Genomic DNA, 12725 nt, shown 5'->3' on the forward strand with positions numbered 1-12725 from the left:
ACATGTTTATGGGATATGAATCCATACTGTGGAGAGGAGAGAGAGAGAGAGAGGGAGAGAAGTTCAGTGCATCATGGGAGATTTCCCGGCAGTCCTAGGCCTATAGCAGCATAACTAAGGGATGGTTCAAGCCTGAGCCAACCCTAACTATAAGCTTTATCAAAGAGGAAAGTTTTAAGCCTACTCTTAAAGGTACAGAGGGTGTCTGCCTCCCAGACCCAAACTGAGAGAAGGTTCCACAGTAGAGGAGCCTGATAACTAAAGGCTGTGCCTCCCATTCGACTCCTAGAAACTCTGGGAACCACCAGTAAACCAGCATTCTGGTAGTGCAATGTCCTAGTGGGATTGTAGGGGACTATGAGATCTTTAAGGTAAGATAGAACCTGTCCATTAAGGGCTTTGTATGTGAGGAGGAGGATTTTGAATTCTACTCTGGATTTGACTGGGAGTCCAATGTAGAGAGGCTAACACAGGAGAAATATGGTCTCTTTTCATAGTTCCTGTCAGTAATCGGTGCTGCAGCATTTTGAATCAACTGCAGAGTCATTAGAGACTTGTTGGAGCAGCCTGATAATAATGAATTACAGTAGTCCAGCCTGGAAGTAACAAATGCATGGACTAGTTTTTCTGCATCCTTTTGAGACAGAAAATGTCTAATGTTGGTGATATTACGCAGGTGAAAGAAGGCAGTCCTAGAAGTTTGTTGTGAGTTAAAGAACATATCCTGATCAAAGATGACTCCCAGATTCTTTACAGTGGAGCTGGGAGCCAGGGCAATGCCGTCTAGTGGAACTACATCATTAAAAAGTTTATTTTTGATGTGTCTGTAGTCATTGGAGGTGCTGGGACATGCCTTCTTCGGTACTGGAACCAGGCAGGATGTCTTCCACAGCACAGGGACCCTCTCCAGACTCAGGCTAAGGTTGAAGATGTGTTGCAGTACTCCACTCAGCTGGGCTGTGCATGTTTTGAGAACCCTCGGGCTGACACCGTCGGGACCTGCTGCCTTGCCTGGGCAGAGTCTGCACAGCTCCTTCCTCACCTGCTCTGCTGTGAAGGTCTGTGTGCAGTGTGTGTTGATGGGGGTGGGGGGAGGTGATGGGGGGGGGGGGGCGACAGGTAGTCAGGAGAGAACCAAGGGAGAGGGGGACAGCAGGGCTGGAGGTTTGGAGGCGGATGGTTGTAGAGAAGCTGGGGGAGGGGTAGTCCAGAGCCCTCTCATCAAATCTATTGAAAAACAGATTCAGCTGGTTGGCTCGTTCAGCGCCACCCCCTATTGTCTGGCTGCCAGATTGTTTGTAGCCAGTGATGCTCCTCATGCTGCTCCACACGTCCTTCAAGTTGTTCTGCTGGAGTTTGTGCTTCAGCTTCCTCCTGTAGCTGTCTTTACCCTGTTGGATCCTCACTTTAAGCTCCCTCTGAACCCGCCTCATCTGCTCCCTGTCCCCATCTCTGAAGGCCCTCTTCTTCTCATTTAGCAGGACCTTGATGTTTCTGGTGACCCACAGCTTGTTATTGGGGAAACAGCGTACAGTCACTGTAGGAACAACACTGTTCCACACAGAAGTTGATGTACCTTGCTTATGCAGTCCATGAAATCATCATGGTCCTCTCCATGCGAATCACAGAGCAGCTTCCCAGTCTGTGAGTTCGAAGCAGCCCTGCAAAGCTTCATCGGTCTCCTGTGACCATCTCCTCACAGTCCTGGTGGTCACAGGAAGCTCACTGGACTTGGGGCTTATACAGAGGCTGCAGGTGGATGAGGTTGTGGTCTGATCTCCCAAGTGGAGGAAGAGCAGTGGAGCTGTAAGCCTCCTTAACATTGGCATACAGCAGGTCCAGTGTCTTGTTTTCCCTGGTGGGACAGTCCACAAATTGCTTGAAAGTGGGCAGTGTTGTAGCTAGAGTGGTGTGACTGAAGTCCCCAGATATCGCGATGAATGCTTCAGGGTGCTGTGTCTGGAGACTCGCGACAACGGTGTGGATGATGTCATTCGCGAGCGCCGCATTTGCCGACGGAGGAATATAAACAACCAGGATGATCACGTGTGAGAACTCTCGTGGCAGATAATATGGCTGGAGACTCACAGCAAGCAGTTCAATGTCCGGGCTGCACACACGCTCCTTCACAGTAACATGACCAGGATGACACCACTTGTTGTTAATAAGAATAGCAAGTCCCCCACCTTTCCTCTTGCCACACTCACGGTGACTCCTGTCAGCCCGAACAGTCTGAAAGCCGTCCACAGTTACGTTAGAGTCCGGGATGTCCTTGTGGAGCCACGTCTCCGTGAAACACAGCACGCTGCTCTCACGATACACCCGCTGAGTCCTCACCAAGCCCGCCAGCTCGTCCATCTTATTAGCCAGTGACCTCAAGTTCCCCATGGTGATGGAAGGGAGAGATGGTTTATATCTCCACTTCTTTTCGCGGTGTTTACATCCAGCCTTACGTCCCATGTACTTCCTCCTCAGCTCGCTGGGGATTTCAGCCCTCTCCCACATCAGCATGGTTGGTAGTAACAACAACAGGTGATCATGAGTGTAAACAATAGACCAGCCGCATTGTTGTGCCCAGACGGAGACGCCGTCAGGAAAAATTGTCCCAAGAATGAGACATACAGACAAGAAAGATGGAAGAAAGTTCCCAAACATAGTTGGCTAGGTTAGCACAACAACCTACCTAGAGTAGTGATAGAAGGCCAGCAGCAGCTTCTTGTTCAGCTTGTTTTTCCTGAGGACATGCAGGAAGTGCAGCTGCTGCTGAGCCTTCTTCACTAAGGCCTTGATGTTGTGGGTCCAGGAGAGATCGGCTGAGATGTAGGTGCCCAGGAACCTGAAGGTGGTGACAGTTTCCACATGTTCTCCATTTATGAGGAGGGGGGTGTGGTCCATGATGACTTCTTTTGTTTTCTGGATGTTCTGGACAGTGTCAGGTTGTTAGCTGAGCACCAGAGTCTCATCCCCATTAGGATTGAGCCCAACCAAGGTAGTATCATCTGCATACTTGAAGGCAGTCAACCTGGAGCAGTCCCTGATGTGCTGGGAGACCAGCCGCTCCAAACACTTCATGACTACAGATGTGAGGGCAGTGGGTCTGTAGTCACTGAAATTGTCTATGGCAGGTTTTTTGGGAATGGGGATGATGGTAGAGGCCTTCAGACATGTTGGGACAGTGGCATGGGTCAGGGACAGGCTGAACAGCTTGGTGAGGATCCCTGCCAGCTGGTCTGCACATGCTTTGACCCCTGCCCCCGGGATGCCATCAGATACAGCAGCTTTCCTGGGGTTCACTGCTCACCTCCTCACCTCCTTTTCCTGGAGGGGTGGGGTCTTCCTTTCCTCTTGGTCTTCCTTTCCTGGGGTGGTCTTGTGAGTAAATTGTTGTAACCTCTTTTTACTGTCATCTGACTTTAACTGTAAAACTAAAACCAAAACCAACTCACTTGTTCCAACAAATCATCTGAGCTCAGTTGTGCCATGAACAGTATTTGTATTAGTGTGAGTGACAGGCAGTCACTATTAATGAAGCAAGTCTCAGTGAGCACCACGGCAGTGATAGGGATTGGCTTCTAGGGGTGAAGCCCCGAATGTTTTCTCAAAAACCACGGATCTATTAAAAACTAGATATTTTTGCATTTTCTGACGAGAATACCATGATTGCTGCTAGTTGCTAGACCCGTAAAAAAGGGAGCCATCAAATAGTTGGATTTGCTGCTGGAAAATGCACTTCCTGAAGAAAACACAGAGAGGAGGCACTGGGGATCAAGCTACTGACTCTGGAGTTTCTATGCCAATGTAAAATTGAGTTACAGCTTTCTAGCTGATTTATTTCACATTTAGTCATCTTCTCACATTTAGCAATTTTCTCATGTTTAAGGCAAATCTAAATGCTAAATGTTAAATTACAAGTTAATCTAAATCGTAAATCTAAATGATGCAAGTGTAAAGCTACATTTGAAAATATGCAAATGACATCCTTGCAGTACTCAGGCACACAGACCCCCACACACAGACTGTCTAAGAATCAGAGTGAAAAACCAAACAACCAAACAACATGCGTTCTCCAATTAGAGGAGATGAATGGGTGGTCATGGCAGGTGTGTATCCAAGGTGCACTTCAACCAGTAGCGTCCACACCATTAATGGTAAATTAACAGCAAAGGTTTTAATTTGAACTCTTTTTTTGTTTGTTTGTTTGTTTTACTGAATTCTGGAGGGGTTCCGCTTAGCTAATCGACCCAGCTAGCTAACATGTGACTCAGATGCTAACCAAGGTTTTAAGATTTGACTATCACCTAGTCAACCTAGGACTGACCACTCTATGAAGCATATGCTGTTGTCAGTATGTGGCTTGCTTTCCCAGATAGCAAATGTTAGCTCAACGGCTCACTACATTAACTTCAGCAATCTGAACCAAAAGGTTGATAGGTAAAGAGGGTATAAGAAAATCTATATATACTTTTGTTTGTGATATTCAACCCGCTAATCTTCACTGGCTGATAGGTTCAGTAACAAAATTGATCATTATATATTCAGAAACTGAACTCACAGCTTATTTTTACTACTTAAATTATGCTTATTGTGAATTAGAGTTAACAAAATACTACTGAAATTACTTGTTAATCACTGTCATTTTACTTAACCTAGCAACAAAGAGTTAATGCAAAGAAATGCAGTACACCAGAATTCTTTATTTGGGCAGGAAATGATGGCTTGCCTCCATAGTGGTCTATGGTCCATAAAACACAGTTGTAGGCATCCAGTACTATCTCAAGAGTTTTTACCATGGAATCTGTTGAACACCTCATGAGTTCCATTGTGACACAAAGGGATTTGACAATAAAGTCAGCATAGGACAAATGAGAATAGTCTTGAATGAGAATGTCTTTTGCCTTTTTCTGCTCACTGAATCAGAATCAGAATCAGACTTTATTGGCAAGCAAGTTTGCACATACAAGGAATTTGTCTTGTTGAGCAGCCCAGTTGCAGACGGGAAGAAACTGTTCTTGTGGTGTGAGGTCTTGGTTTTCATGGAGTATCTCCTAGAGGGGAGTGTCCTGAAGAGTTTGTGACCAAGGTGGGAGGGATCAGCCATGATCTTTCCTGCCAGCCTCAGGGTCCTGGAGGTGTACAGGTCCTGGAGAGAAGGCAGGTTACAGCCGATCACCTTCTCAGCAGACCAGATGACACACTGCAGTCTGCCTCTGTCTTTGGCAGTAGCAGCAGTGTACCAGATTGTGATGGAGGAGGTGAGGATGGATTCAATGATGGAGGTGTAGAAGTGCACCTTGGCAGGTTGAACTTCTTCAACTGTCGCAGGAAGTACATACTCTGCTGGGCCTTCTTGATCAGGGAGCTGATGTTTGGCTCCCACTTGATGTTCTGCATGATGATGGTCCCCAAGGAAACGGAAGGACTCCACAGTTCTGACTGGGGAGTCACACAGGATGATGGGGGAGGGTGAAGCTGTGTTCTTCCTGAAGTCTACATCTCCATCTCCACTGTCTTCACAGCATTAAGCTCCAGGTTGTTTTGATTGCACCACATGACCAGCTGAGCAATCTCCCTCCTGTAGGCAGACTCATCCCCAGTAGAGATGAGCCCAATAAGGGTGGTATCGTCAGCAAACTTGAGGAGTTTGACAGACTGGTGACTGGAGGTGCAGCTGTTGGTGTATAGGGAGAAGAGTAGAGGGGAGAGAACACAGCCTTGAGGTGCTGATGGTCTGAGAGTCAGAGATGTGTTTTCCCAGCTTCACATGCTGCCTCCTGTCCGACAGGAAATCTGTGATCCACCTGCAGATGGAGTCATGCACGCTCAGCTGGGAGAGCTTGTCCTGTAGCAGGTGCTGCAGGATGAAGTGGAGGGCCATGTTGACTGCTTCGTCTACAAACCTGTTGGCTCTGTAGGCAAACTGCAGGGGGTCCAGGAGTGGGTCGGTGATGGATTATGTATGACACATTTACATCAGCCATGATCTGGATCATTGGAGACAGCTACACCCTTATTGCAGCAATGAAAGAGGACCTGCACCACCTCCACCTGCAGTATCCAGACATGAAGATTATCTTCTGTCACCACCCAGAGCTGCAGGTGGAAGGGTGGTGACAATCCAGGGAACACTGACAAGGCTTGCAGGTTTATGAACAGTGTTATACAAGTAACGTTATCAGAACCAGTAATAAAGTACTTAATATGATAAAAGGAGAAATGCTGATACCTGCAGGTTAATTCAGTTCTAGCAACCTCCAAAAATGTCATTTAACAAGGTGAAATGTGAACAATATGATCACATGACTAGACTCGAAATGCTAGAAATAATTTTCAATTATCAAAGTCAAGCTGATGATTCATTGTAAATAAGTACATAAATGATTTTTACTTAGTCAGTGTTTTGCTTTTTTGTCTGATGATGATTTACTCTGAGTTACAGACATGTCAGACTGTTTCTGCTGCCAAAGCAGAGAGGGGAGGAGAGTTGATGTTTGAGCTCCATCTGACTGAAATGTTCATTTAAAATTGTGGAAAATATTCAACAGTGTGTAGATAAAAGCATCTTTGTTCAGTTCAGGTGAAGATATAACAGTAAGTATGTGAAAATTTAGTGTAATAAACTCTCTCTGTTAGAGGCTCTGTTGTGGGCATATGGAAAGACACAAATGGCAAAATGATTCCAGTAATCTCTAAAAAGATTTGTTGATTTTTATTATTTGTCACTTTATTGTTGAACTCTTTTGTCCCTGTCTGGATCCTGCAGAAATGATGATGCTAGTTTTCCAGTGATTTGATTGGCCAGTAGTTGGGCTGTTGACAGGCTTTGATCTGATCCTCTGAAATTAACCTGCCCTGGAGCAGGTAAATCGTTCAGCATAATGGTGATGGTGATTTACTACGATGAGAAGTGAATCACCATTGTAAGACTGGAAACCCAGCATTAAACCTGAAGTTACCATGCGAAGTGCAAATCCTGCTTCGTAGTACAAGCCTTGGGCCACAGGTCCTGTGTCCTGAGTCCTGTGTGTCCTCGACAACATGGCAAAAAGGCTGATTTGACAGCACACCTCATAATAAAATCAAACACTCTGAGTAAATGATACAAAGGAAAGCTCTGTGAATTATAGGAAGTTTAGATAAAGTTGGAGAAAAAAGCCAAAGAACTCAGATCTGTGCTGTAGGTGTAAGAGAGAAGATGTTGTTGTTGTTGACGGGTTAACTGGTGCAAGGGACAAGATCCAGATATTGTTCATAATGTTCAAGATGAGGACACTGGGTGGTGTCTGTAGCTACAAACTGCCTGTTGTTTAAGTCGGATCAATGTGACAGTATTTTTTAATACTTTTCTTTGTTTTTATTTGATTCATTTGGTTCACAGATTAAAACAGACCGAGGCCCACATACTTCAGTCACCACAAACAAAGTCCACTGTGACATCCATCAGCAAAGTGATGCCCTAAGCACCATGCTCCTCCTCACGCTAGCTGGTGGATTTCCCAGCAGACTATTTAGGGGAGCTGCAGTGTGTGGACTGTCTCTTTTCATCTGTAGGTTTTCAGTCTAATCAGTCTCTCTGTGTAAGTCCATCCACTATCAGAGCATGAAGTGAAAGTGTTTCCTTGTGTAGGCAGGGAGTGTGTTTGTCCTACCAATTTCCGCTGAACAACATCAATTCAGGCAAGTTCCCACTTTCTCTCGATCCAACTCTGGGTAGGCTCGCCACTCCAACTATACATCCTCCAACAGGAGCAAGCTGGGCTGAAGAATCCAAAAATCAAATTACATTTGCTCAAAACCACATCAGTGTTATGCCTTCAACACAACTCATATTAGCTGCTAATCAGCTTCACAGTAGTAAACCAGTTTCAGTACCGGAACAATAATTAACTGTTACACATACATCAATCAACACCTGAACAGTTTCCACTGAATGGAGTTACAGTTGGAAATCTACCAAAGCTAACGTGACTAATCTTAGCCAGCAGGATTCATGCCAACTCATGTTAGCGCAGTTAGTGGCTGCTAACACTAGTGCTCGGTCCGGTTTTCAGTTATTCAGTTATTCAGTTATTTCATCAAATTTAACAATCGACTCACCAAGAATTGTCCTTTTGGCAACTAGCAGAAGAATGGTAACTACTACAAAATTGTCTTTAAGCCTGAGCAACTAATGATGTTGCAACCTTTATTTTTCCGATTTTTGTAGGCCTTAAATTTTATTTAAGGTCTTCAAAAGACTTAAATCTAATTTGCCTAAAGCTGTAGGAACCCTGGATGGAGGTTTCTGCCAGAATTTGTAGGTAATTATAAGGTTATTTCTCTGTCAAATTGAATGAACAGCATAAATAATACAAATGTTCATTAAAAATTGCTGTCCTTGAACGTTGATGGTAAAAGATCAAAAAACAGATATCAGAGTTTGTGCTGTCTTCATGTTTGTCATACATATCAATTTTAATGACACTGAAAACACAAATTCACTAAAGTGTCCCATTAGAACCATTACAAGGAATATCGTCAATTTGGAAAAAACAAGTAACAATGTAATCTAGTTAATGAAAAATGTACTCAGTACCATTATCATAGTAAGTTTATTTAAAATTCAATATAACAAACTGATCACAAATAACAAAGGTGGTGTCAGGGGGTAGCAGTGTGGACACAGGCGCAGACACGAGGCAGAAGCAGAGTATACAAAAAACAAGGTCCTTTATTCAAGCGGGGTCGGTACACGGGTAGGCAGAAAGAGAAAGCAACGGTACAAGAGGGCTAAGCTGAGGCAAGGTCAAAAATACAGGCAAGGGTCAAAAAATTATGGCTGCGAGAGAAAAGTCTTCTTACTAAAGGCTGGTAGGTCTGGCAGAGGCACAAGACGAACTGGCAGGGAGTGCAGGGAGACACAGACACTAAATACACAGGGGCAGGGCAGACAATGAGACACAGGTGAACCACATTAGGGCAGGGTAGATAATCACCAGGAGGAGGGAGCACAGAAGGAAGGGGAAGACAAGACACCTGAAACAAGAGGGAGGTCAGTGATAACAAAATAAAACAGGAAATAAAACAAACACAACAGAACTACAAAACAAAAGCCCTGGCTCAGAACTGACACCCTGACAGGTGGGTCCTGATTCCACTCTAGCTGACTTCTGACTGTGCTGGAGTGGACCCATCATTTAATTCCTCAAGTTTTATATTTTCTAAATTCTGTTTTTAAAAATGTTGCTAAATCACTTAACAACAGCAGATAGAAAGTCAGAGGTAAAAAAAACTGAACCTGCGATGACAGACAGAAAAAAATAAACTACGACAAAGTTGGTCAGAGGAAGCTGAAATGGAAGTGGTTTTCTGGCATCATCATGACAACCCATTTGAGAATAAGAATGTTGTTGATGCAGTGTCCCTTCTCCAAGGCCAGATGAATGGTACCAGTCATTCAGCTTACATGGGATAGCTTTCAAATTGCAGCAGGACAAACACTTTAGTAAAGATATGGTCGATCACAATGAATCACATTCATAAGATAATCCTTTATTAGTTCCACAGCAAGGAATTTTACAAATGTACATATTTACATATACCAGCTGTCAGGGGCAAGAATGTCTTCATTTGATGACCGCTGTGTACTTTCAGTATTAAATTACCAGTCTCATACAGAAAAATGATCTTTAATACATTGCGCATTGTATAAATGAACACACTTCAAACTTTGTTGTGATATGGCCCTCACGTGTTTAAGACTCATCATGGCATAAAAAGTTGAAACAAAAAAGAGAAAACCCAGAGAAAACCCATCCAAGCACAGTGAGAACATCCAAACTCCACCAAACCTCTTGTCTTCTTGCCTGTGAGGCAACAGCGCTAGGCAGTGCACCACCTGACCTTGTATTAATCAGAATAGGCTTATATATGAAGATATTGGGGAACCAATGGATGGATGAATGTGAATGAATAGTGAATAATAATGAATAAAGCACAGGTGAAACTGACTGTGTTACTTGCTCCAACTGCAAAGAGCTGAGGTACTTATAAAACATTAAAATGCAGTAATTTGCTTGGCTATAAAAGGATGAAAGCTACTTACATTTTATCATATGACATGTTGGACCTCAAGCAGTGAAGAAAAACAAAACAGATTGAAATCATTACCATATGCAGGCGTAATGTACAGTGTCTTTGAAAAGAGACAACAGAGATGACTGGGAACCCAGTGATCACTCTGTCTGAGCACCTCTGGTGGACCAACATACAAGGTCGAATACCACACTAATGTCATTCATTCATTCATTCATTATCTATATCACTTATCGGTGAAGGGTCATGGGGTGCTGGAGCCTATCCCAGCTGACATTGGGCAAGAGGCGAAGTACCCCCTGTATGGATTGCCAGTCCATCGCAGTGCCAACACATATAAACTAAAGTGCATGTCTTTGGACTGTGGGAGGAAGCTGGTGTGCCTGGAGAGAACCCAAACAGGAACAGTGAGCACGAGATACTCTCTCGTACGCACCAGAAAGTGAGCACGAGAAACCTTAGGTTAAGCACAGGTAGCTGTGCTTTCTGTGCGTATGCCTCTAGGCTCATTAAGATTATTAAGCAGTAACTATGGGTGAACTGCTGGAGACGGGCAAGGGCTTGTTTTTTCCAAATGGATTTTCATCCAAAGGCCCAGTGGAAGACTTCGAGTTTGATATTCGTGATTACAGTCACAATGAAGTTCCCCTGAAGTCACAGTGAGCCAGCTGTACGAGCAGATTAAGCTACGAATGCTGCGCATCTACACCTCAAAGAATGGCTAAAGACGTAATACTTGTCTCTGATGCATCGTCGGACTTCGAGCCCACAGATGAGAGGCCAATGAAGGTAATTTGTCTTCTGCCACATTTCTGTTATCAATATATACTGTGCTGAATTTATATTGATTGATATTAAGAGTGAAGTCTGGAGGCGGGGTAATGTTTTTGTGAAATCCTTACATTCAGTGACATCTGAACAACAATATTGTATGATTCAGACATTAATCTAACATTTATCAAACTTTCCTGAGTCATATTAATAGCTGTACTTATGAAGGAAAATCTCAGTAGATTATGTTATAGATGCATGGCTATATAAGTCTATAATTTTCTGATCTGCTGATTTCTTTATAGACTAGGACAATGCACAGACGATCCTTGGAACAAAACCAGGAGACGTCATCACTGGAGGACTGGAACTGATCATCGAGTGGATCATCCAGAGAGCTCCACTGATTTAGGTCCAGCACCCAGTGGCTCAATGCAGAAAAACCATAAAAAAGTAAGCCCCTGTATTGCATTTTTATGGACCCAGTTTGTGATATACAGTATGGAACTTGTGTTGTATGGAGATTAATTTGTGCCAAAATGGTCAAACAATACTTTTTAAAATTGAAACAAAAATTGATCAATCAAAATATCAAATATGAAATTGAAACAAAAAAAGATAAAATTCAAAACTTGAGAACTCGAAGTCTAAGAGGACACAGATGGGGTTTAAGAGACCATGATTTTGTTGCAAACAACAAATGTAAATCCATTTCAAATTTTAAATGCAGCTAAGATGATGGAAGTGGGCAAAAGGTTTTGAGTTCTATGCCACATTTACTCAATATGCATATACCAAAACAATCTGCTCAGGTGCAAGATGCTTTAATCACATAAATGTGATAGTACACATGACGGCTTTGATCAGATGATGCAAAAACAAAGATAAGATAATAATTATATGTTTGTTTTGTTTTTTTCATTTAATTATCAACAGAGCGGAGAACCAATCAGTCAATCAAGACCAGCAACCCCTGAGATGAGCAACACAGAGGTCCTGCATCCACCATCTTCCGATGATGTTGGCAGTCATACTTGGCAGTCAACAAGCAGGCAAGGATCTGAAGACGACTGTTTAATGCCTGTGTCAAATCAAGATGCAGACCAGTTGTTAAGTGACAAGTCAGATTCCCCTCTTGCCCTTGCCATCCAAGCATCTCTTGAGGATGTTGAAGTAAACTTTGGACCCCTTTGTGGTGATGATAGTGATAATCAAGACTCCACCCATCACTGGAATCCATACAACTTCAACAGTATGCAGGTATAGTGTAGAACTGAGTCATTTCTAACAGTGCTGCAAAAAATATTACTGCCATTATTGATTCTTTTAAAGAGTTTTCCCTATTCATTATTCTGTCTATAAAATGTACAAAAACAGTGACAAATTGTCATCCCAAGTTCTCTCACACCAAGCTGAACACTGAAATGGCAGCACCTGATCACTGTATCATCAAGCAGTCTTCCAGTATCACCAGACCCATTTGAAAAAGAACTCCTTCTTGTAAAATTAAGATGAGTAAACATAGTTGATGATATCCTTAATATCTTCATGGAACCAAAACTACTGAATGCTAATCTAAAAATGGAGTTTATAAATGAGAAAGCTGTGGACAGCGATGGTGTGTCAAGAGAGGTATACTCCGTGTTCTGGGAACATTTCTTGGAACAGTGTGAGGGGGAAGATGAACGAGTACCCAGACTACGACCAGACTATTCTGAGAAGGCATGGCAAGCTCTTGGAAGAGTGTGGTTGAAAGGATACCTGGACCACAAAATCATACCAATCAGACTGTCCAGCTTTTGTTCTTGCCTGTTGTCAAGGACTTGGTTCAGTGGATGAAGAACTCTTGATGATGTCATTTGCCAGATTTCTTTCTGAGAATG

The 12725-nt window shown here is 43.3% G+C and overlaps 1 long non-coding RNA gene across 1 annotated transcript; it reads left to right on the plus strand.

Annotated features, from left to right (window-relative positions):
* The first annotated feature begins 10572 nt into the window (after window positions 1–10572).
* On the plus strand, window positions 10573–12250 carry LOC108900712 (uncharacterized). Its single transcript, XR_001963787.2, has 3 exons — window positions 10573–10860; window positions 11148–11295; window positions 11779–12250. It is a non-coding gene; the product is annotated as an uncharacterized LOC108900712 (long non-coding RNA).
* The last annotated feature ends 475 nt before the right edge of the window (window positions 12251–12725 follow it).

Source organism: Lates calcarifer, linkage group LG9 (genome assembly GCF_001640805.2).
Source record: "Lates calcarifer isolate ASB-BC8 linkage group LG9, TLL_Latcal_v3, whole genome shotgun sequence".
NCBI lineage: Eukaryota > Metazoa > Chordata > Actinopteri > Centropomidae > Lates > Lates calcarifer.